This window comes from Pleurodeles waltl, chromosome 9 (assembly GCF_031143425.1).
Source record: "Pleurodeles waltl isolate 20211129_DDA chromosome 9, aPleWal1.hap1.20221129, whole genome shotgun sequence".
In the NCBI taxonomy this organism is placed as follows: domain Eukaryota; kingdom Metazoa; phylum Chordata; class Amphibia; order Caudata; family Salamandridae; genus Pleurodeles; species Pleurodeles waltl.
In genome coordinates, this window is record NC_090448.1 from 763601910 (window position 1) to 763624219 (window position 22310).

The window sequence follows — 22310 nt, forward strand, 5'->3', positions numbered from 1 at the left end:
GCCTAAAAAGGATTGGAACAACTCACAGCTGTGCAGATACTCAGAATAATAGAGCCAAACCACCACTAGCTCTTGGGCCTTGTGAGGAAGTTGGTAATACAACATGGGTCTCAAAACCCTCCACAGAAAGCGACTCCTGTGCCCATGTTTTTTGAAGTAATATGATGTTATACTGTGAGATTAACATAAACCACTAAGGGTCGGAGATTTTATTCCCCAGACCTGCACAATTCTACGAAAGGAAACTAAGGGCTACATGTACGAAGCAGAAGAATGGCAAGTCGGAAATAGTGACTCAATGCAAATCGCTATTTCCGACTCGCAAAAAAGGATGTAAGTACAAATTGAAATTCCATTTTGTGATTCAGTGCGGAGTCGCATCACAATTTGTGAAATCGCAAATTGCGATTTCCTAAATTGCACATGGGTGTGGCCCGGAGTCACAAATTGCAGAGGCACACCTAGCTGAGAGGAGCAACTGCAGCCATGGCAACTCAGACTAAGGAGGCAACCACTGCAGGGAAGAAGAGAAAACTCAAATTCTCTGATAAGGAGCTGGAGGTCCTGACTGAGGAGTGCTGCCTGCACCATGAGGTCCTGTTTGGCAAGGCAGCAATGAGTGTCCCTGACACACAGAAAAAGAAGATCTGACTGGACATTCAGAGCAAGATCAATGCGATTGGAGTCAGCCATCGCACTATCAAGGAGGTCCGCAAAAGGTGGTACGACCTCAGGTCCAGAACCAAATAAAGGGTGGCAGAGCGGATGAGGGAGGCGCACGGAACAGGTGGAGGACCATCCACAGTACCACCTCCTACAGCTATAGAGAGCATGGCGGAGACCTCTCTGGAGCCAGAGGTTGTCGTATGAATTGGGGACCTGGACAGTTCAGCACCTGGAACCTCCAAATGTAAGTAGCAAATCTCAGTTAATTACACCATTCAATGCACCATGCACACAACCGCAGTACACAAAAGCATGCATTATCCAAATTTGTTCCATGCCTATATTGCAACCTAAAGGACAATGCATTATGGGCAATGTAGTACAGTAGTCCAACTTTTTAGGAATATTTATTTTGATACACCAAACATCAGAGAGGCACTGACAGTGTATCCCCTGTGTCCCACAAGTCTCCCGCAAGTACCCACCTATGACCATAGTGTGCAGGGAGATGACGATGCCATCATCACAGCAGACGAGGCGGCCAGCATTTCTGCAGGGGAGTGCATGACCACACCAATTGTCCACCATGCATGTGAGACCACCGAAGAGACAGATGTGGACACTGAAACAGGAAACCTGACACAGGGGCCACAGATGGGTGTGAGTCGGCCACTTCGAACAGCTGGAACTGGCGGAGATGGTGTTGTCAAACACAGGCTGCAGGTGAGGAGGATGTCACAAGTGAACAATTCCTTGGACTAGAGGCATCCCTAATGAGCAGTCACCGCCTGCAAAATAAACAAATGCAGCTGATGAACAGGAACCTACACAGACTGCAACAAACCCTCAAACAGGGATATGTCAATGTTGAGACAGAGTTTACAAACATGAACAACAACATGATAAACCTCACCACCGCCATCAATGACCTGTGTAGGGAAATGGTAGCGGATCGGGCCCATGCAAGGTGCAGAGAGCGCAACACTGCTGCCCATTTGGACCGCCTACCCACCACTACTACCTGCCTGTCAAGGCGCACTGTTATGCTACAGATGGAACTCAGCCATTTTGCCAGAGATGTGGCAAGGGGACTAGGGCGCGGTTATATGTTGAAACAACGAGTGCTTCAACCACCCATGCCTGAACAACGAGGTCGGAACAACGACCTTGTTGTTATCACTAATGCCTTTACCACGAATGCCTTAACAATGATTTTTCGTTGTAAAGGCATTCCTGGTAAAGGCATTAGTGATCAGCATGCATGGTTCCAGCATGCGTCCTCCCTGGCCCCTCACCCCTTAAAATTACCACAACCACCCCACCCCCAGAACCACCCCAACCCCCTCCCCTAAAACCTAACGCACCCCAACCCACCCCTAAAACCTAAACCCTGACTCCCCCTCCCACGCCCATAAACCCTAATCACCCTGAGTCCCCCACCCCACCCCCAAAAACTAAAAATACCCCCACTCCCCACCCCCGCCCCTAAAACCTAACGCACCCCAACCCACCCCTAAAACCTAAATCCTGATCTCCCCTCCAGCCCCTAAATCTTACTCACCCCGAGTCCCCCACCCTACCCCCAAAAAAACAGCCCCATTCCCAGCCCAACTTACCTCCTCCTTCATCGCGTCGACTCCCTTCTTCTGTGCCTTAACCACGACTCGTTGTTCGCCATGTTTCCCCTAGGGCGCATCAGTCATGCAGTGGACCTCATACAGACTTCCCAGGCAGCAAGGGGTATTGGTGACACCCCTCAGGTCTGTGAGGACACCTCAAACGTGAGCAGCGTTTCTGCTTCAGGTGCACGCATCCTGCAAAGTAGTAGTGCCCGCCAGACATCAGAGGACCAACCAGGAACCTTGGTCGGCATAGCTGTGGGAGGGTGTGATGTTGCCTACCTGGGATTTGCCTGAGGCACATGATGTTAATGTGTCAGACGTTGTTACATTTTACGTTTGTACTGCTTGCGAAACGTCAACAGTTCAAAACTACACTCCTGATATGGAATTTCTTCGTTGCACAACCTGGTTATGTGTGTCTTACATATGTGAGTGCTGTAACGGTTGACACGTACCTGCCAAAGTAGTGAGTTGCAATGTGGTTCCATCTCCGTCTGCCCTCCAGTCTGATGCTACCATCCCCAGGCTGTTATTGCTGTGGCTCTTGCTCCTCATCCTCCGAATCTGTGTCATCTAGGGTGAGATGTAGCCCACGCCTGGTTGCTATGTTATGTAGGAGGGCGCATGTCACCACAATCTTGCATGCAGTCTTTGGGGCATACTGGATTGCCCCTCCACTTTTGTGCAGGCATCGAAAATGTGACTTTAACATGCCAAATGCTCTCTCAATTATGGTTCTGGTGCGCCGATGTCCAATGTTGTAGAGCCTCTCATTCTGATTGGCACGTGTTAGATATGGGGTGAGTATCCATGGCCTCAGAGCATATGCACTGTCACCAGTGGAACAAAACAGCAGATATGAGCATGGCTTCACATGGTTATGCAGTGACATGTAATTATGACATTGGTGTGTACTATACAGTACCAAATAAATATCCTTCACCGAACTCCCTACGTTCTAGGCGTTGGTGTATCCCACTGTGCCTGAATATGTATGCATCATGTGTGGTCCCTGGAAATTTGGCCACTATTTCAGTTATGACATTATGGGCATCACATACCACCTGCATGTTGAGTGAGTGAGTACATTTCCTATTGCGGAACACATATTCCAGATTTGCAGGTGGGCAAATGGGTATATGTGTCACGTCCACACACACACTATGACATGTGTGGGGATGGAGCAGCTGCGCAAGGTCTGGCGTTCTAGCTGAGGTTTCAGCAGTTCAATGATCTCTAAGATAACTGAGCTGCTCAGTCTGTATTTGTCATATATTTCCCCCTGAGTTTGTTGAAATATGGTCTGCCTGGTTCTGTATATCCTCTCCTGTCTCCGCCTCCTCCTCCTCTGCTGGGCAGTCTGGGCTCGCCTCCTCCATGCAATCAAGTGGAGTGCAGCCATTTTGAGAAACCCAGATGCCTTCTGGGTCTGCTTTTATACATTGGTTCTGGTTACCACCTGTTTGGAATCAGTGCTGATCTGGGTGTGCAAAACGGGCTTTTTGCGACGATTCGCAATTTGCGACTGCCTTGTACATGCGGTTTGCGACTCGCAAATTGCAATTTCATAATTGCGAGTCACAATCTTGAGTAGCAAATTTTTGCGATTCAGTAATTGGTCGCATTGCTATTTGGGACTCCGAAATGGCATTGGAACATACCATTTTGCTTTTGCACGGTCGCAAATAGCGCTACAACCAATTTGCAAGTTGCAAAACGTACGTACATGTAGCCTAGGTTCCCTGGTTGCGCATGTGGAATAACTCTCCTGAGGGCCGCATACATCTGACTTAACCCCAGCCGGAACCCCCATAGGCACAGTAAAAATTTGTCAGTCGATTTCACCGAGTTCAGACGGGGGGGGCAAATCTGTTTCTGGTGGGTATTGTGGGAATGGAGCACAGCCCTGATCTCTGCTCCAGATAATTAAAACCCTAGCTGACGACGGGCTGGTGGACTTATAGAAAAATCCTAGTGGCAAAATCCTAAAAGGTAGCCTGGCAGTGAAACTCAACCTCCCCGCCATATCCGGGGTTCTACAATTAATCACCACATAATCACCCTCCATGGACTTATTCATAGGACCAATCCACTCAACTCTCAACACAAATAGTTTATTCCTAGATTCCATAGGGTGAAAAGTTGTGTTTTGGCTCAACCACAGATAAACCTTATTCTGCAGGTTTCCAGTTATCTCAACTTGGGGAGACTCAAGAAGGGGAACTCCGGCTAATACTGCCACATATGGGCAGCACTCAGGTGGCAAATTCAAATGGGACAATCTTCTAGATGGCGCATATCGAGCATCGTTGCCCCCATTATTTCTAGGGATCACCTCTATGGGTTGCCCCTGGTTCATCTTTTCCCTTCCAACTGCATGAGATGAGGGGCCCCTTATAGTACCTAATGAAGACCTCACAGCCCAAGATTGGGAGATTTGAATATTAGGTAGAGCTGAAGGCAAAACTTCAGAGAAAGAACAGCCCCCCTCCCTAAGCTCTGGTTTACTGACAGCCTCTCCCCACAAGCTACTTTCCGCGTGCCTTCTTTCCTCCAACACAGGGGTCCCATAAGTGGTCACAGCAGGATCTGGCCTGTTCAAGGTGGAGATCAACGTCTCCAATTTAGATAACCTTTCTAGAACTGGAGCCAGACACTGTTCAACAATGTGTTTAAATTTAACTAGTATATGATCCCACTCCTGGCTCTCACCCAAGACCCCCACCTTGCTGCTCATAAAACCTCTTCTCTCTGGTTGTTTGGGCTGTTGCTTCCTTTTTACTGCAAGGACACTCGCTTTGGTTATAGGAGGGTCTAAGCTAATGAGTCCTCCAGATGCTCTATCCCATCTACTACCTCTCTTGGGTGGGTGTCATCAAGGAGTCCCAGGGGCAAAATATCAGGGGACCCTATAGATTGGTGAAGGGAATTTGGGACCGTGGCAGAACCGACAAGTGGGCCGCCACTTGGGCCCTCCCCTGGCTCCATTGATAGCCTCCTTTCAGCCAAATCAATTTCTTTTGCAATCACACCCATGGCCCGGGTTAAGAAAGAGTCAATTGTAGATCCCTTTTGAGGCTTTGGGGAATCTCCCTTAATCTCCTGCAATTTGCGTTTTTCCATTTTGTTACCCCAGGGCTCTGGAAACCTCAAGACACCTCTACGGAGATAAGAGTGGAATTATAAGGAGAACGGGCCCACCTACTTGCCTATACCACACAACATAAAAATTAAAATTGACAATAGGGAGGAGCCAAAACCAAAAGGGCAGGCCAAGCCCAGCCTCAGCTGGTCGCAGATGGGTGCAGAAGGGCCCGCTCTTGGCCCGGTCTTCATCTGGGCAAATGCCGAGGCGCGTCCCGCGCAGCGGAAGCGTGAATCTTAATTTATGCACCATCGGGCGTGCCAAAGCGTCATAGGCCGCCTCCACCCGCCGGTGTGCCTGGGAGTTGTGGTCCTGCTTGGCCCGTTACCCCTGAGCCAAGTGCAGAGTGGTCCCCCCAGGGGGTCGCTTCCCCAACAATAAACAAATACATCCCTGGTGGCCCAGTGGGGTGGATTCCTGCTCCCCAATCGCAGCACCATCCACTGTTTACAGGCATAGGAGTAAGTCCTTTCCCCTCCTGCATCAGTAAAATCCTAAACCATCATCTCCAGGATGAAGGACTCACCTATGCGTCCTCTCTCTGGACGTGCTGGAAGCAAATGGCTTACAGAGTGTCCCCAGCTGCATCTGATGGCATCGGAGTGCCGTTAAGTGCACCAGAGGGGTTAATGCCCCATAGGGGGACGAAGATGCAGATTATCATATGCAGGGTGAAGGAAGAGACCCAAAGTAACAAGAGACCTACTGCATATGAAGAAAATGTGGCTATATGAAATGCTCATCCTTGCCTACTATGGGACATTAATGTAATTGGCTACATGTCATGTTTCAATCTTATGATACCATTAAAATCTGTAAACAAAGTATTACTAACCAATAGTATTCATTAATATGATGAACATTCATTGTTCAATATCCATGTTCTCTATAAAACATTTGATTTCAAACCATATTGTTGGAGTCTTTTTCAAAATCTACAGGCACCAACATACAGCCAAAGAACCAACTACAAAGGATCGCCACACTCCAGAGCCCAAAAGCAAAAGCTTCCAGCTCTGGGGGTGCTTAAAGTCAGTGAAAACTGCTCCTGGAGTCAGGGATTCCATTCCAAGGAGATTTGGGGCAGGTGTTTAAAATAAGCTTTTCTAGGGGCTGCCACACTCTTTGCAGCATCCACATCTCACTATAGGACACTGGAAATGCCCCTTCCCACTTCTGTGGCACCATGTGCAAAGAGGATATGCACATCTGGCCTCTCTTGCAGGGTATGATAGGGATCCCAGCCTGGATTCTGTTCATATTTTATTAGGGGCTTCCTGAAGCTGGAAGCCTCAATCCCTTTTGTTTTTTTTCAATTTGACAGAAGTCCTAGTCCAATCCTGGCACACAATGCTGCAGGAGATGTTGGAGGCTGTGGGCAGAGCCTCAAGCCACTGCGGCTCCACCAGCATCCTGCGCACAGTCATAGTCTTCTGGAGCTGCACAGGAGCCAGCACATCTCTCAGTGCTCCTGCAGAGCACAAGTAATCACTTCTTGTCTCCAGGAGCAGTCAACCTTCTCTATGAATAGCAACTCACCATCAAAGGGCATGTTCATGTGTTTTCCTAGATGTTTCCTGAGAAGCCAACAAAATGCATCCACTCATGGCAGCACAATCTGACCCCTGTTCCCCGGGACTGATGCTTGGTATCAGTAGAAACAAGGCCACACTTCAAGATTTGAATGGAGATGTCCAAACCATTGCTGACCACGTTGAAAAATGCGGTCTGGAAGATTGGTGTCTGTAAGTTTTGCTTGTTTCCGAAAGTTGAACGTAGGGCAAGGCTACCTAGGAGAAAACCTTTTCACCCGTAGAGCACACCTGTTTGAACACTGTGTGAAGAATATAGACTACTTGCTTTTTGCAACTCAAGATGCAAGTCAGTATCAGTATTATAGGAGGAAAGAAGTTCTCAGCCTTCCAGTCATTGTCCTCTGCTGCTGTAATTTTTATCACGCATGGCAAGGACCTCTGAGTCAGGCCCAAACAGTCCTTCCACCTAAGAAAATCTCTAGACCCTCGTGCATCGCTCTGCCATGGGAACGTGATCAAAACATGCTCTAACCATTCACCAAAAGGAATGTTGCAACCAACTTCAAAGATGGTGCTGAAGGTGGCTCTGAGGTTGGCGTCTGAGTCAGTCCAAAATGCAGCTTCAACCAAATGGGTAACATTGCCTTGGCAAGCTTTGACTTCTTCCTAGGCAACTGATCCAGAAACCATATAGGCACAGAGTCGGGAGGCAGCGGAGTTGGTGCTGCCAGTGTTCCAAACCCAAAGATTGGGACCCATCTGTGGGGAGTGGCCCATAGGGTACCAAAGCCATCCTGAACAAATCCAGCATTGCTACCTGGTAGGCCTTGACCTTCATAAAGTGGTCCAACAGAGCCGGGTAATATGGCTTCATTCTTTTTAATACTGGAATTTTCTTTGATGACTAGGAAGAGTCCAGCATTAGGGAATGGCATTGAGATTCCAACAAATTCTTGGTAGCAGGTCAATTTCCTCAAGGCCTTGGCTAAAAAAAAAATACCATCCACCTACTCTCTGATGACTTTCAGGCATTCTGAGCAGATGCAGACGTCATGAGGCCCCAACACAAATTTCCTGCAGAATCTGAAACAGGACCATTAAATCTTTTGAGAAGACATTTGCCCTACGCGACATCAAAAGCTATGGAATTTATCAGGTAAGCTCTCAGAAAGCTCCTGACTCACATGGAAAAACTGAAACTGAGGCCAGTGTGCTGGTCAGCATGTAATATGCTTTTATGGCAACACATCCAGTGGGCAGAGTTGCCGCTGAAGCCATGTGGTGTCACCTGAACAGCTATTGCTTGGGAAAACATTCCGGACCAGCCTGGTGACTAAAGCTATATTTCCAAGGTGGGGAAGCTGCAGGAAGATATTTTCATTACACTATATAAATAATCCTGTGTTTGTAATCTCACATAGGCTGGTCTTTCTGTTACCTAGCATCACCTGTTGCCTTGATGCCCTAGACCACCTTTCAGGCATCCACTGTGGTTTTGGACTCAGACATGGCCCTGAAGCAGCTGATTTGGATTTCTGGGATAAAAGTAATACAATTGGAGATGAGCTTGTGGGGGTAATTGTAGGCATGCCCTGGACCACTCTGTTCTCAATGAACATCTGACCCTGGTAACCAAAGATGCACTTCAGTGGTATTCGTCTTTCTTGTTAGAAATTGGAACCACTGTATCAAATTTGATCCCTTCCTTCCACAATCATCTCTTGAATTTGGGCATTCTGCAGGACGAGCCACTCTCTTACATCCTCCTAGCATATAAGTTGTCTCTTTATTTGCCAAATTCTCTGGGTTACTTGTAGTGGGACAGCCATGTTTGATTAACTCACAAACATACCACATTGATAGGAGAAACATCAATTTTAAAATTGTGTCATAAAGTTATCCAACACTAGATGCACACAACTATCACCAATCTCGTAGTTCAAAAACAAAGGTAATATTTTATGGTCTTGAGAGCAAGTCAACTTTGAAGCTGTTTAATCTCTAAATATTTACATTATCTTTCCCATCTCACAAACGAATGCAATTCTAACGTTTTCTTTGACTGACACGTAGGCTTTCTCAGCTTAATGCTAAATACATTGAGTAGGAAAGTAGCATTTTTCTTGCATAGTTACCCCCACTTTTTTCCTAATGTCAGTGTGTTTAGACTGTAGTACACTGTGATCCTGCTAACGAGGACCCCAGTGTCAGTGCTCTCTTCTCTAAATTTGGTTACATGGTAACTTTTACACCCCACAATTGGCATACTGGTGCACCCATGTAAGTCCCTAGTATATGGCACCTTGGTACACAGGGCATTAGTACACCAGGAACCTCCCATTGTCATGGTCTACCTTTCGCTTACGGCCTTTGTCAGCTGGAAATGGAAGACGACCTCGATTCTTGCAGGTCCTCCTCTGGCCAAGGTAAGGGCGGCCCTTTCTGGTAGCCACGGTGCTGCTGACAATGGTACGTCAAAGGCAGTCCGTGCCCTCCAGAAGGAGTCACAGGAAAAACCTCTAAGGGAAAAAACCTCTATGGCAGGAACTCCCTGGAACAGAAGAAAAGACATGTGAAAAAAATATCAGACTTCCAAGTGAAGAAAATTAACTGGAAGGAAGCTGGAACAAACAGGAACAAAGGCTGGAACTGGAAGAAAACAACCGAAGCGTGATCACCACCAAAGAAAGTGTTTCAGCGCAAGGAGAACAAGAATCCAAATCCTAAAATACCCCTAAACAGGAATTGACATGCAGGAAAAAGCAAGAACGCCATGTTAGATTGGGAAAAGACAATAGAATTAGATAGGTGAGGACGTCATGTTAGAAAGGGAACCAGATGCATTCAGGGAAGAAGACAAGAAGAAAGTCATCCTGGGAGATTGAGAATATGGCCCCACTAGACAAAAGGAAAAAAGGAAAAAGAAAGAAAAAAGGAAGAAGAAAATAGCCCAAAAAAGGGCAAGACACCAGAAAAGTGAGGGATGGGGGGGAGGGAGGCCACCCACTCCTAATGCAGAGGGCACGCTGCGCCCCAAACATGATGAGGCTCGACGCCACATCCTGGGCCTTGGACGATGTGCGGCCGGAGAAAAAGTGGCCGCAGCGAGCTCCGTGGCCAGGAAAATGGACCACGGCTCCAATGGCGGTCTGAACTGGCTCCCCCGCCCGGGCCGCAGGGCCCGCAGCACAACACCCATGGACTGCAGCATGTATTGTGCCTCCAAAGGGAGCCCATGCAGACCGCCACTGCAGTCTGCGCGAAATGGTCCATGCACTTTTAACTTTAGATATAAGGCTTGCCTTACATCGCAGTCACTGCACTTGGACACTATAAGTCACCCATATGGTTGGCCCTTGAGCCCAAAGGCAGGATGCATGGTCCTGAATGTGAGGGCACCCCTGCATGAGCAGAGGTGCCCCTAGAAACCACTGATAGCATTTCCTGGGGTTTGTAAGTGTGGGGAAGTCATTATAAGTTATGTAGTGGACACTGGTCAACACGAGTAGTCCAACTATATAATGGCTTCTCCGAACCTAGGTATGTTTGGTATCAAACATGTTAGAATCATGCAACTACACTGATTCCAGTGTTAATTGCATTATACCATGCACTTTAGGTGTTTCTTAGAGGATCCCTCAGATCTGCCTGTACAGCCTTGCTGGGTCTGTATGCCAGCCTGTGCTGCTGTCGACCCTAGGAACTGTTCTGCCCTCCTGCTGATGAGCCTAACTCGAGCAGGGGAAGGCAGAACAAAGGATTTCCTGTAGGATAGAGGTGTGACCACCCCTCCCTTTGAAATGGGTGTCTCCGGGCTAGGGTGGGGTGGCCTCTTAGCACCACCAGACTGCTCTCAAGGGTACATTTGGTGCCCTCCTTGCGTAAACCGGTTCGCACCAGTACAAGAACTCCCTAGGTCCCCCACTGGTGCGAAACCACACAAAGGACAGGAGAGTGACCACCCCCCTGTCCAGCTCCTCCTCTAGTGAGGTGCACAGAGCTCTGCAAGTTGGCAACTTGATTCTGCCATCTTGGAAACAGTATGTGCAGAGGTCCCTGGGAGCATCTGACTGGTTAGGCCAGGTGGGTGAAGTCCCTGGCCCCTTCTGATAGGTGGGTCACTACAGATAATGTCCAACCCCCTTTTAGGGTTACTTAAGGGCTATCCTGAGGGCGGTTCACCAGATTCATCAAGCAAGACTACAAAGGAACTCTCTGAAAGACTCTTCTGCTCCTGGGCCACAGAACTGCTGCTGGTCTGCTTTAGGAATTATAACAAGACTGTATTCAGTTGGGATGCCTCCACTGCAACATTGTTTCTCTGGCTCCTGCAAGAATCCTGCAGCATTCATGGCTGTGCATCCTCCAGAGACACAAGGACTTTGTGTGCATCAGGAAGCAAGAAGGAATCTCCCTTGGAGTGAAGGAGTCATACCCCCTACATCCACAGGCACCCTAAAGCAACAATGACCAGCTGGTGGATTCTGCTGTCCCACAGACATTGAAAGGCTCTGCAACACAGGTGGTGGTCTAACTTATCTTCTGACCAACTTGGGAGACGGTGGGCCTTTACTGCAGCCACTGGAATGTAACACCTGTGCACCCGGACTGTTGCCCTTACCAAGGGTTGTTGACTCTTCCTCCAAGAGACCTTCGAGCTCCAAGAAGCCCCAGCCTCCAGCACACTGCAACTCCAAGAGCAGCATCCACACTACAACTCCTGTGACTTGGGACTCCTTCTTTGTTGTACTGCTGAGGCCTCCATGTGACTCCCTGTGCCTGCTGCCAGTGGGTCACTCGTGGGGTCTCCAACAATTCCTGCTGGCTCCTCTGTATGCTGTGGGTCAGCCTTGAACCCCTCCACGGGCCGAAACTCTTGGACCTTGCTGGTCCCAAAAAATCTGCAAACGTCTCTGCAACTTCTCTTGTATTTGCCAATGCTTGTTGGTGGTCCTACTGACCACTGACCTTCCTGCAATCTGGCGACCTATGTGGGACAGCTTGTGGGTGACTTCAAGGATCTTCCTGCATCCCTGGACTCTGTAGATGAACTTCTTCCTTCACCGACCAGCTGGGAACTTCACCTCTAGGAGGGTGGCATTGCCTACTTGCACCTCCTGGACATCTCTGAGAGGTCTGGACTCTGTCCCCTCCTTTTTCAGGTTCTTCTTGCCCAAAATCTGCCTTTGATTTCCATCGACCTGGTCCACGGGTTGGACAGCAGCTGGACAAATGAGGCTCCCATTGACTCTAACAAAGGTTTCCGACAACACTTCACCCCTATGCAACATGGCTCCCTGGTGTAGGTACTCCACTCTCCTGGGGATCTAGGGATGGGGGCAGTACCAACCTTCCTTGCGCCAACTGGTTTCCTCGAGGTCATCAGGGAAGGGTCCTGAATCCTGAAAACTCCACCTGCGACTGTTCTGTGTTAGCCTGCAGGACACACGGTTTGATAACTGCTCCGCATCCAGGTGCCTGTGGGATTTTTGATACTTACCTCTGCTATTCTGGTATTACCCCTGGGATTCTAGCACACCTACCTTGGTTGGGAATCTCCATTCTTATACCACTTTCATAGTATTTTTATGCTTTTCCTGTTTGTTTCTAAGTATATTTACTCTGTGTAGATGTCGCCAAGTGGAGATATACCAAAGTTAGGTTAGTAGTAGTGTTATAATAATGCATATTTTATTTTTGTAACACTTGGTGTTGTTCTTTCTTGTGTGAACATCACTGACTGACTACTGTGGTATTGTAAGTGCTTTATTCTCCTCCTTGATAAGCCTGAGCTGCTCTCCTTAGCTACCCCTAGAGAGCTTTGGTTATCTAACCACCAAAACACTATAACTAAGGGTTGCCTGGTCTCAGTATAGGGTGCCACACCATAGGTGAACACCATAATCTGAGCCAGCCACCTACACATTGCAGTGTACATCTTTCCATCTGAGGCCACTAATCATGCTTCTATGGCCAAGAGGCAGGGAAGTAGCTTGGTCAGAAAGATTGGTGTTGGGGGTTGAGCATCAGATTTTCTAACAATCACGCTAGCATATAATGCGAAAATACTTTATATGACAAGCACAGTGCATGAGAGGGGCCTATGGGGCAGTGGAAAGGGAGAGGAGTGTGGATTGGTAAAAGTATTAAGTGAGAGAAAACATGATATTTTGTAAAATGTCTAACATTTTGAGGACTTTCAGAACAGCGAGAGGGAAAGTGTGTGTGTGTGTTTGTGTCTGTGTGTATATAAGCATTTCTTGTGAAATCTGACATACACCGCACCACACTCAATTGAAATCCCCTGCACCCAACTATTTATCAGAAAATACATTTATTAGGGGGATATAAGCCCCCCCTTGACGCTACTCCCCTGCCAAGAGGTCTCTGCTTTGGCCAACAATTATTAAAAGTTGCCTCCCTGGTTTGGAAGTGTCAACTTCTTATTTCAAGAATTCAAGATATTCCCCCTAATTCCTCTACGCAGCTGCCGCTACACTGTGTTTACATCTTTCTTCTTCACGTCCCTACCATTTAACTGTTCTCTGAAGCTTAACGCCAATTCAAGATCTAGTCAACAATGCAGTTGAACAACATCCCATTGAAAGTGTGCTCCACTACCTTCATCATTTGGATCAGACAGCAGGTAAAATGTGCAATTATTCGAAGTTGATGCTCTGTGTAATTCTGCCAGTCAATAAGTCAGTCAGGGGTCAGGGCGGGATTCTATTTTTGTTCTATACAACATCCAAATATCCCTAGTAATGAAGTGCAGAACATTGACAGTCCTATTCATCAAATTTTTTCGCATTCAAATTCAGCTCAAGTTATTTAGTATAGGCTACAGAAAAAAGTGGCTATGCTACAGGTTCGCACATCCCACACGTGTGTATAACATATTTGGGAAATATTGTCCATATGTCACATATAGTATCCGGGGGTGCCAAACTGGTACAACACCTACACCTCAGGTGCAGTTGTGTCCGTTGAAGGATCAACCAACACAAAGAGATTCAATACTGTTTTACCAAGGCACACCGCAGTAGTCCATTACGTCCATTTCAGGGTACACTGTATCAATCGAAGTTCAAAATACACGTCTGTATGCAGACGTTTTATTCATCCAATGCATCATGAATTCAATGAACATCAGCTGACACGTGTTTCGTCAACAAGACTTTCTCAAGGCTGTAAGGTGGACATACAAAAGGGAATGCAGTCTATAACTAGACGATGACAGGGAATCTGATTGTTGCTCCGATACACATCAAGGGCCGTGCACATTTTACAATCGAGTGTGCACAAATTATTAAGACCAGAAGATGACGAGGGGGGAGAAAAGAGTACATATGTTCCTCCTAGCCATACAGGTCATAATACCATGCAAAGAACAGAACTAATAGTGTCATGCATGTCCATAGTGGGTTATCATATACGTGCTGGAAACCGCTGACGAAAAGATTCTTTGAAGCTCATATGCAAGAAAGATAAGTGAAAGTGTCCCGAATGGATGGGCCCATAATCCATCTGTCACAAAGTAGCAACCAAAAGGTGATGTCAATCATGCGCTGGAGCATGCAGTCTAAAAAACCTTGAGTGAGGCCCTCTTTCGAAAGGTGAAATAAGTTAAGGAGGAGTAATATATAAAAAGGTAAAGACATACCACAAGTTTATGTACAGTGTAATGCTCCAGAAATGTTGCGAGATGAACAACATCGAGAAGAAGCAAGAATAATGGGTTGTTTTGATAAATACTGAGGGGGTAATGAGTAGTTAGGGTGGACACGGCCATGGTAACTCAAGTTATTTAGTATGCCCATATAAACATTTCAAATTAAATACTATTATATATTATTATAATGCATGCAAAGAAGAAGCTGAACATAAAATGAAATTAATTAAAAATAAGAAGGAAAATAAAACATAATCATCTCTGTTACAGGATTCATTAGAAGGAGGACCACTAGAAAAAGAAGCTGACTACCTTCCCAAGGTGTGGCAAACATAGTCGTCACATTTTGTATAAATGAGAATAGAACAAAATCTTTAAAACACAACTGTGGGGTTCTCTTGAAAGAGATGTATGTGTGAGCAGTGAGGCCTCAGCAAACCTTGCTGTGGTAAGAAAGCATTAGCAATGCCAATAGGTTTGGCTCATGAATGCACTGTCAAGCCAGACTCACACATCAATGAAAGTTAATGTCTGCTCTTCTCCCATCTGTGCTGTTGCCAGGAAAGAAAACCATAGATTATATAGTTAATAAAGGCACATCCATACCATTACCATATCATGTGTGTGCTCCTGGAAGTTCAATCTCAGGTTGCTGGATAAATAAACAAAGTGTTCACAGGTGTGTACAGGACAAGCACTTTTTTGAGGAAACACCAACTTCTGCCCAATCAAACGTGTACCCTGGCTCCTAACATACAGACGGGAGCCACAGCCTCTGTCCTGGTGAGACATAATTGTATGGTAACAGCCGTGCTGTCAAGCCAGACTATAAAAATGAGGCCAACCCTAAACATAGTAGGATTCTGACTAATAGTATACCGTAGGCCACGGGAATTATGCAGTTATGCAGCTGCAGCGTTTTCTGCATAATGATGCAGTATTTGGGTATTAAACTGGTACTAATGAAGAGAAGCATTTGCCCAGACAGTGTTAAAATGTTTAAAAATTTCAAAATTATGAAGTAATACTATCACAAAATATGCACCTTACATCATATAATTTTCCTTTTCTTGTCGCATAATGTAGTCAATTCTGCCCCACAATTTGGTCATCCCCTGCTGCATAATTCCAATGGCTCTGATTATTTCTCTTATCCATGCCCCCAAACTCCAGGCCCAAATGTGCAAATTCTGCTAGACTGGTGGACGTAGGAGTCCAAAGAGTATCCTAAAATCTGAAATAAAGAGGGGCTGTCATACATTTGTAAGAAGAAAAGCTGCTTCATGACATAGTGAAATAATGATGTTCTATTGTATTGTCGTGCATGTCTTGTATTATACTATTTGTATTCTACTGTGTTTATTGGAACAGTCCCATCAGGGTAGACCTGAAGAACAATGTTTTAAAATAGAATAGCTCCTCTGATGAACTGGCCATTGTGAATTATAAGAAAGCAGTTGCTCAGAGGAAGGACTATATTAGGAGAGAAGGCAGGGAAAAACCACATGAAGCCACGATAAGAAATGATTCATGGCATTTTTGGAAAATTGTTAATGCCCCTTATTTTTGCAATACCCACAACACACCCATCAATGTTACAATCCATCCGGTCAAATGGATCGAGCACTTTTCTGAGGTTTATGATCGCGATACTGTTCTCTTAATGTTTCCCTAACGAATTAATCCCTGTTGGAGCAAAGTGCTAAAAAGAAGGCACCACGTCCTAATATAGTCCTGGTTGACCTTTGTATTGACAATTTTGCTCTGTGGGCCCTGTTAATGACAAATGTTCTGGGATGCATAGGCCCCCGAACATCATGGCCCAGTTCCTTATTAGTTCCCTTATTTAAAAAAGGCAATAGGGCAGACCCTCGCTGCTACCATCCGATCTCATTAATTGACTCAACTAGCAAAATCTTGGGGAGGATCTTGTTGTGTCAGTTGACAACCTGGGTAGCCAAGATGGGATGTTTTTCTGAAGTGCAATATGTGTTTAGGAAAGGCCTCAACACCACAGATCAATGTCTTAACCTTCATCTTGTCATTAGCAAACATATGGTGGCCAAGAAGGGCCATCTCCAGCTTGCCTTCATGGACCTCACCTCAGCTTTTGCCTGGATGAACAGGGAAAACTATGGCATACAATTCTAGCCATTGGTATAGATGAGGCTTTGGTCTGCTTTCTAGCCAAGCTACATGAAGATCTAACTGGCTGATTAAGATATGGTGGGAAAGGGGAGTTCACCAACTCAGTCAAGATGAAACGCGGTGTGAGGCAGGGTTGTGTGTTGGCTCCATTTCTATACTGCCTTTATACTAATAATTCAGATGTTTGGTTGGATGCTGGAGAGATAGATACATCTAGACTGGGCACTAAGAGGCTTCCTGCTATGCTTTATGCAGATGGTTGTGTTTTAATGTCAAGGACAGGTGTAGGCAATCAAAATCTGTTGAAAAAATGTGTTTCCTTCATAGATGACGTGGGTTTAAGGACTAATTTGGCTAAATCTTGTGTGATGGTTGTGGGAATGCACACTATATCCTGAGGCCGTATCATGTGTATTGTGAAAAGCTTACTGAAGACTAGACCTTTATCTATTTAGGTGTACCATTTGATCGTAAAAGACGACTGGTCACACCTAATCAAGGTTAGAAGGTCATGGTTTGATCAAACTATTGAGGCCCTCTTTAGATTTGCTGGGAAGCTAGGTCCCAAACCCCTGGATGACAAGATTACCATCTATCAGGCACGTTGTTGCTCCACTGTAACATAAAGGGCTGGAGTCTGAGGCTATAGTGACATTCTGAACTTACAAACTAAAGAAGTTGTGTTCTTGAAATGGCTTTTATAATAGCCTTCCTGGGTATCTATGTCAGATGGAACTAGGCCTTTGTTCGCCTGAAGACTGTATTAGACTTGCTCCGATCATGCTATGGCACTCAATTTGGTCTAAACAAGAGTCTCTGCTCTACCGGGAGATAATAAATGATTGTTTATCTCTTTATCATGCATCCAGGATCCCATGGCTAAGTTTTCTGAAGGAACAATTTGCTGCGCTAGGGAGATCTGAACGCTTTAATGGACCTCGGAATATATTAGTCTCTAGATGTCAGTTGAAGTTTGATTTCCTTGGTTTATTTTAAAAATGTAGAGACGCCTCTGTGAAGGGTATGAGGAAGGTGAAGGGGTATCTTCCATTAGTGCCATGTACTACATTGAACCATATCTCCGATTTTCATGTCAGCCTCACCAAAGGTTTTATTTGGTGAAATTCTGGTTCAATATTGCTCACCTTTTAGTATCATAACCTAGCAATGTGCATTCCGACTCTGCTTGAACCATATCCCTGTGACTTATTTACTGCACAGTTGATGTTACACTTTGAGTTCTTTTGTAATTTATATGCAAAACCTCGAAGGAAATGTTTAATACCATTGTTTAGGAGCCTATATATCAGGTGTAGACCTGCCTTGCTTCAACTCCACCTCCTACAAGCAAAATAAATGTGTCTGATGACGTTTACATTTATCTCTGCAGCTGTGAAAGTAAGAAATTTGGTGGGGAAATAATTGGCCAATGCACTTTGGGAGTCTGCTGTGTACTTCGTTTTTCTTACATTTGCAGATGGTAACCACTAGCACCAGGGTCAGACTGGGCAAAAAATAGACCCCGGCACCAAAATGAATGTGGCCCCCATTAGCAACTAAACCAGTTTTGTAATTAATATTATTTCATTTAATCCTTGTTTATTTACAATTTTGTAAATGTCATGAAGGTTTTGGTGGGTGATTTGATTTGTTTACCAAGTAGAAAATGTAAATAATGAATAATATTGACTTTCCAAGTGGTGTGGGCAGTCTTTCCTCCAAGTTTATGAAACTGCTCAATATATTTTTTAAGGGAGATGGGGCCTTGTAATATGACTTAGCTATGAGGAAGAACGTAAGGGTTGAAACAGTTAGCCAAGCCAAAATTAACAAATGGTGACTACATTGCCTGGAGTTCCGGATTTTTCTTTCTTGTCAGTAGAAAGATACAAAAAGAAAAAATAAATGAATATATATATATATATATATATATATATATATATATACATATAAATATATATATATTGTTGGATGAGCTGGCACATTTATCACTGTGCTTTGATATATATATATATATATATATATATATATATATATATATATATATATATATATATATATATATATATATATATATTAATCAAATGTGTATCAGGAAAGCCATTAACAGAGAAATAGGACTAAATGTTGGCACTGGTCAGTGCAGTGTCAACATTTAGTCCTATTTCTATGTCAATGGCTGTCCCGTTTTTTTTGTTCTGAACATCGGTCACCCTTACTATGCCAGTCCGACACAGAGTCTGGCACTCATCTTGGGGGACTGGGACTGATTTTTCCTCAGTAACCTCAGCAACCATTTACCAGAACAGAGACCTTAGAACAAACAGGGCTGAGAGACGGAGGGATAAAGAAAACGACGTCATAAAAGGACAAATCAGGAGCCTGCTTGATTGAGACACAGGGTCGTGCTTGCTTTTTCTTTTTATATGTAACATTGTTATGGTTTTAACTAAGTGAACAAAAAAATTCATTCATTACAGGATCAGGGAGTGTCTGGTAGTGGAATAAAGAGACATGAAGCAGATTCAAGACTAAGCAGTCTTGGTCTTGGCATGCCGACATTTAATTGAACTAAACGCGGGCTTCGGAGCAGACCTTCTCTTTTACATATTAAGCACTACTTTGGAGCCCGGTTTTTAGGGCTGTGGCTGCTACTGGTGCCTCTACCACTTTTCTCTGGCTTGTACAGGGTAATTACAAAATGGGGAGAGAAAGTACTAGGCTTCAGGGGAGAAAGAGAGACAGATGAGGGAACGAGGAGGAAGGGACCAAAGGTACCCTGAGCATTTTTGCCAGAGCAGAGCTGCTTTTTGTTCCTAGTACGGCCTGCCCCCAGCCATGGAAAAAAACTTGAAAGATCTTCTCTCTACTGCCTGCTCCAAGGAGCTATCCTGCCCCAGGGGGCCTTCTTGGCCAGTTTCCAAACACTCCCTATTCTTGTCTTGTGCATATATAAACATAATAATGATGTGTAAACATATGGACAGAAGTCCATGTTGCAGCTTTACGTACACGTTGTAACAATGGTATATCCATAATCTGGTACTGCACCTTTTTTTCCTGCCAATTATTCTAAATACCATTTATATCCCTTGTTTATTAGTCTTGGAATAAAAGGCTTCAATGCAGTCCACTATGCACTTTTTCAGTTTTATACAGCGCAAACTTGGCCCAAGGGTCTTAGAGAGATTTGCCAAGAATCACAGGATATTGGACTTAGACCAGGATTCTGGTCGGGTTCTCCAGTCCCTAAATCAGAAGCTCTACTTGCAAGGCCACCTCTACTCCAGAATTTGCACTTTCCAATGCTGGCCTTTGTGAGTGAATTATAATTGTGTTACTATGCAAAAGCTACAAAGGGGTGATTTGTATTCTTGGACTCTTAAGCCCTCATCACAAGTGGGAAATTGACTGGTACCTACCCACTGCAGGAGTTACCATTACCGTGGTGTCTGGTAATTGCAAAGGCAGGGAAAACCTGGCCTATCACTGTCACTAAGAAATCAGTAATTATCAGGATAATCAATAATTGTGGGTCGGATTAAAATTTTTCTCACTATTTCGTCAGTTGTCCTGGAAAGTCTCTTAGACATTTTCGAAACTTTCTGAAACTGAAATTACATTTGAAATTAAACAGATGAAACATGTTGGGACTGATTTGGCGGATGGAAACACCCGTCTGCCAAACTCCTGACGGGGTGGTTGCCACCGTGCTGGCGACCTCCCCGCCGGCCCCATTAAATCAAATCAAGGTGTACGCCAGTCATCCCAGTGGGAAAGGTGCAGTAGCATAGTCACTGGCTTATAATAGCCGCATGCAGGTGCCACAGCAGACAGTGCATATTTCGAGGGTGCATGGGCAGGTTGACTCCTGCACTGCCCTTGCAACGGGCATGGGAAGTGCAGGGTCTCCCCTGTGACCCGCTGCACTTGTTCTCCACCATCTTTTTCATGGCAGCTGAACCGCCATGAAAAGGCAGGCAGAGAGTAGGGTTGTAATCAGCAGAGCGGCACTAAGATTAGTCCTGCTCCGGCTGATTACAACCTGCACCTCCATCAGCCCATTGGGATCTGAGATCCTGGCAGAGACGGCGATAGGTTGGTGGGTCTACCCGCCAACCCCATAATGTTGCAGTTGGATTGCCACAGCCTCGGCTTTCCAACAGCCACCGCGAGGCAGGCCTTGTAATCAGGCCCTTTGTCTTCCGAGGACCCACATTTAATAATTATTAGAATCCGTGGATCCTCACTGAATGGTTATTGAAATCCGTGGACTGCCACTGGGTCACCATTGAAATCTGGGGACCACAGCCTGAGCAATTCAATGATATGAACCACAAAACAATACACAAAAATATGGAAACAAGTATCCATAAAAAAATGCACATATAATAAAATATTTTATTTAATTCACAAACAACTATTTAAAAAACTATTTTAATTGGAAGGGGCCGTCTACCATCCATACCATAGTCTGTTTGATCCAACTTAATTTTTCGTCTCCAATTTCAAGGTCCTTCACATTTACAGAATGTTTTAACATTTTCAATTTTCTTGTGTGTCCTTATTTTGCACAGCTCTAATATGTTCTAAAATGCGTTTCTTTAGAGGACAAATTGTACTGCCCACATAACGCAGACCACAAGTTCATTGAATTACATATACTACGTAATTGGAATTACACGTGATCCTTTTGTTGATAATCATCTTATTACCACCAGAGTCCTCAAACTCCTTCTCGTTCACCCCAATGCGGCATGCTTTGCACTTCTTACAGCAAACAAAACCAATGGTTTGGCTGGAGAGCCAATTTGGCTGTTCTTTGATCTGAAAGTGGCTATTGACCAAAAGGTCCTGTAGAGATGGTACTTTCTTATAGGTAACCATAGGTTTTTCACCCACCAACTTACCCACCTCAGGGTCCTTCCTTATAACGTCCCAATATCTTTTCAAAATCTTTACTATCAGATGGCTCTCCTTGGTATATGTCATTACAAATCTGATAGTTGAATCTTCCTGACGTTTTGCCATCACAGATTTATTCAATATATTCTCTCTGGTTTGAGCTCTTGCTTTCAATTCCCCAGCTCTGATGTCTTTATATTTATATTTTCTTTGGAGAAATCTCGGTCTTGTCTCAATAAATTTTTGTTCCATTTCTCTCTCCGTGGAACAGTTTTGTTTTATCCTGACAAATTCTCCATAGGGTATACTTCTTTTCAATGAAACTGGATGGAAGCTATCTCCATGCAGAATGCTGTTAGTTGAGGTTTCCTTCCGAAATAGAGTTGTCTGAATCAGATTATTCTCTACATATACCATCACGTCCAAGAATTGGACCCGTTCTTTGCTCATATTGTATGTAAATTGGAAGCCCATATAATTTCAATTGAGTTTTTCAAAATATTGCAGAAATTCCTTTTCTGTCCCATTCCAAATGATAAAAAGATCATCTATAAATCTTAACCAGATAACGGCTTTCTCTGCTAGTTTTTCATTGTCACCTCCCCAGGCTACCTGTT